This window comes from Peromyscus eremicus, unplaced genomic scaffold (genome assembly GCF_949786415.1).
Source record: "Peromyscus eremicus unplaced genomic scaffold, PerEre_H2_v1 PerEre#2#chrX_unloc_3, whole genome shotgun sequence".
NCBI lineage: Eukaryota > Metazoa > Chordata > Mammalia > Rodentia > Cricetidae > Peromyscus > Peromyscus eremicus.
In genome coordinates, this window is record NW_026734290.1 from 538,365 (window position 1) to 542,760 (window position 4,396).

The following is a 4,396-nucleotide window of genomic DNA, read 5'->3' on the forward strand; positions in this document are numbered from 1 at the left end:
CCATGGTGAGAAACAGCTTGTGAAGATGCTGGTAAGCCACGAGCCATGTGGCAAGGTATAGATTAAAGGAAAACTTGAGCTACAAATGGCACCCAAAGTGGGGCAAGAGTTTCTACCTAAAAACTGAGAAAAAAGATTCTAAAATGGAGCTAAAAACAGTTCCTAATTGTCTCTCTCAAATGAGCGGCAGCTGCCGGTTTGAGCTACTTTTGGGTTCCTAGCATGCGTGCTCGACCTGCCGTATGGCGGGAATGAGGCCTCTGCAAGTGGCACATTAAGCTGCATGGTGGATTTAGCCTTTGCTAGTACAAAACAAAAAAAAGAGGTTTCTGGGCTACACGCTGCTTGGATAAAAGCATAGACCCATGATAGCTCCCAGAGCTGGTGGTAAACGAAGCCATGTTGGGAAGCTGAGGTGGGCGGAGCCAGCAGCCACAGCTGCTGCAGTTTATTGCAATAGATTCACAGTAAGACAGATTCAGATGTAATAGTTTACAATGTGTGTAAAAATATACGTAGGCTTGAAAGAGACAAAAAAGGTGATATATACAGTTATAGAAATAAATACATAGTTTAAAAAATAAAGTCTTTAAAGAGACAGTAAAATTAATATAAAAAATAAGCCATGTAAAGATGAATATTACACAGAGAATCTGGATTGTGTTGTCTGTGGGATTTTTAACTGCAGAAAAACATTTGATTGTAAAAGCTGTTGAGTTATGCCAAAATGTATATTTAAAGGTACCTTGACTTCAAAATTTGGATATAAGGATGTGTTACTTTGGAAAAGAGTCTCTGCTTTTGTTCCCACAGAAAGCCAGAGGCTATGGATTTGTTCAAGATTAAGATACATCAGGCTTGACCAGCCAAGACCTCCTGAAAGGTCTCCAATGACACCATGGCCCAGATGATCCAACATCCAGAACAATTTGAAGGCAACTGGCTCAGACGATACACCCTCATGGACTATTCCATAATTCTAAAATTTTGTTTGTATCCCCATAAGATACAGCGCCCCCCTCCAGCAAGAAGTAGTAAGAGAAGCTATGCCCAAATTCCCAAATGATGTGTAATTTTACTTTGTTAAAGTTAAAACCTTCCTTTTTGAAAAAAAAAGGGGAGAAGTGCTGTGGAATGTTCTGTATGGCAAATGTGTTGCTAATTGGTCAATAAATAAATCACTGATTGGCCATTGGCTAGGCAGAAGTATAGGCGGGACAAGGAGGAGAATAAAGCTGGGAAGTGGAAGGCTGAGTCAGAGAGACACTGCCAGCTGCCACGATGAGAAACAGCTTGTGAAGATGCCGGTAAGCCACGAGCCATGTGGCAAGGTATAGATTAAAGGAAAACTTGAGCTACAGTCAGGAACTGGTAAGGCCAATGCTTTATGCTGGGAACTCTTGGCTTTCATTCCTTTTGGTGGATAGGCATAGATGTGTGAACATGAGACCGACATTAAAGCAGGAGGGATTAATGAGGTGTGCCCATTTCAAGGCAGGACATCACTCTACTTCAACCACAGTGGCTAACTTTAGGTACTTCCCAGCTGCTCTGTGTTCCTCAGTTGTCAGTGAGGAGACTTGTTGAATCTGGTGACCATGTTCTGCCCTTATATGACTTCTCCATCAATAGTTATATGGTTAGAGTGACCTGTCAAGATATTTGGGGAATCCCCAAATGACTGGGGTGATTGTGAACCATGGCAATTTTCTCCTGACTTGTAAACTCACAGGCTTGTGGAATCTGCAGCCAAGTTAACTTCTGAGTCTGTAGCTGTGAATGAGCCTGAAGAGGCTATCTCCTTGGTTACTTGGAGCATGTGCTATGAGGGCAGAGAAAACCAGATAGCTGGGATAACCACTTCCCTTCAAATAGAGGAGACAGCTGAGTTCCACAGAGGGGGCAACTGAAGCACAGGACAAAATAATTTGCGGTGTCACTGAGTCACTGGAAAACAAGCTTTCTCAAACATTTGATTAGGACTCAGGGTGGTCTGTCCATTATCTTTGCCTTGTGATACTGCAAGTTCATTTATGTTCATCTACCCACAAGGAGCACCAGAGAGGCACCATCCCACCAATCCTTCCTCACCAAGATGCAGGTGAAGCAGAAGGTGCAGTCTGACCAGTCAGCTACAGGAAATGACCATTGAAAGAAAGTAACAGTGAGATCGCCTAATCTTTATCACAAAAGAGAGCATGAAGAATAGGTATTCATTCTTTTAAACCATGAGGTTTCAATCTCAGGTCCACTCTGTCATCATTACTTCATTTTATATAAGGTCTGTGTTTTTGGTAGGCTGCATCTTCAGGGTATGCTTTCAGGGTATGCCAAAATCATGTCTCTGAACTCCTCCCAAAGGCAGAACCTCAAATGTGGACAGGAATGACATGAGGACAAAGACTATTCTGCTTCCTCTAAAAAGAAACAAAAACAGAGGCTGTGGCATGAGTCATAGTACTCACAGACTGAGGCAGTAGTATGAATTCCCAGCATGACTTTGAAGAGATTCTATCAAGTGCTGGCTAGTGTGAGATGTTAGTTGCTGTGAGTTTGAGTTAATTTTTTTGTTACTTACTTTAAAAGGCCTTGTACGTTTGATTCTCCAAGCAGCAGTTGGAGAGGCCAGGTCACACATCTAAATGTGTCCATACAGGGACTCAGACTGATCTCTGCTCCTTTTGTTCCCCTCTGAGAGGACACACCTGCATTCATTTGTTCAGCATCCAATTGATAGAGTTCTCCCACTCTCCCTCAGTCTCTCTTTCTCTGTCTCTCTAAGTATCTCTTTCTCTGTCTCTCTGTCTCTCATATACATGTGTTTATGTTGTGTATTTTTCTATGTGTTTGTGCATGTATCTCCCTCTAGTCCCTGCAGTTACAGATCTGTGGTTGGGCATGAGCAGTTCCCTATCTCACAGTTCCCAGGTTATACCTTGGTGAAAATTGGGAGTACCAATTTGAGTATGATAGTTCCACCAGTATACTTACTTTAGTGACACATAGATATTTCCATGCAGGTGTTTGTAAATCTGTCATGATGTTGAGTCCCATCCTCAAAACTGTTCATGATGTTATTTTGGTCTCCATTGTGACAGGTCCCATCATAGACAATTTGTTTTTGAAGACAGGAGAAACATCTTCACAGACTCTGGAGGGTACACACCTGTGGAGTAGACACCACGGAAATTCTTAGACAGCTATTTTGACAAGCCTCCTGAGAGAGCTCATGCAACTCCACCTCCCATCATCTAAACAGCCTGCCTCTACCAGTGTAGGGTAAGCATAGGTGTAAGTAAATTGTTTTCAAATCTGTAGGTTGGTCCCAGGTTTGGGTACCAACAATATAAGTAAATTTGTTGCAATAACTCTGGGGAAAGGTGTCCCGACTACCTGGGGAGTCAGGCAACACCTTGAACTGCTTAGGACAGCTCTGATGGCTGGGACTGCAAGGAGACAGTTTACCCTGGAGGACGAGGTAACCCACACACCTTGAGCTACTCATAACAGCAGCTCTGCCCTGAAGGTGCCCTGGACACCTGAAGTTGTTTAGCACAGCTCTGATGACTGAAACTACAAGGGACAGTTTAGCCCTGGAGGGTGAGGTATCCTGGACACCTCAAGCTGCTCACAACAGCTCTGCCCTGAAGGTGTCCCAGAGACCTGGAGCTGTTGTGCACAGCTCTTACAGCTGGAACTGCAAAGAAGCAGCCCAACCCTGGATGGGACAATTTTCTGACTTCTTGAGAAATTCAGGCCTGGCACTGATGGGGGATGATCTCCCTGCAGGATACAACAATCCTGCTCTTCTCCTGGAGAGCTGCTACAGCTGAGCTTTGCTCAGTCCCCTCGTAAGGGGGCTTCCTAGCAGAGCTCTGCTTCTCTTGCATATGCTGTGGCTTTCTTTTGCTTCACTCTGCAAAAAGGGAAAAACCCCTGCAGAAATGTAGCAATGTACTCTGGCTCTAGAGAAAAGTGTTACTTTTTAGCTCTTTATGGCTCTGTCCATTGAGGGACGTCTCATCAAAGATCTTCTGTTCAGCTTCTCCTTGCTGTGCTCTTTCAGCTCCCTCTTGCTCTGTCCACTGGGGGACATCTCAACAAGGATCTTCTCTATGCCAGTGAATGAAGATCATCACACCCAAAATTTTTTTGAGAAAGATATTTATTTGGGAAGGAGGAGTCCAGGAGAGTAGCTGCCTCTACCATGGTGGACAGAACAGCCTTTTTTTTTAAATGACCAGTCAGGGCGGTTTATACTGGATGTTTTAGAGGTGTAGTCAACCACAGGTTGACTTGGGGCCCAGGGTTCTACTGTTCTGCTCTGTGATTGATTGATTTCACAAGTCAGTTGGCCAGGGGCAGAGACGGCTCTGATCTGACTGAGACAAACAGT

General features: G+C 44.0%; 1 long non-coding RNA gene across 1 annotated transcript; it reads left to right on the forward strand.

Annotated features, from left to right (window-relative positions):
* Positions 1 to 1,185: 1,185 nt before the first annotated feature.
* Positions 1,186 to 3,313, forward strand: LOC131901110 (uncharacterized). The gene is made up of 2 exons (XR_009376363.1): positions 1,186 to 1,371; positions 3,099 to 3,313. It is a non-coding gene; the product is annotated as an uncharacterized LOC131901110 (long non-coding RNA).
* Positions 3,314 to 4,396: the final 1,083 nt, after the last annotated feature.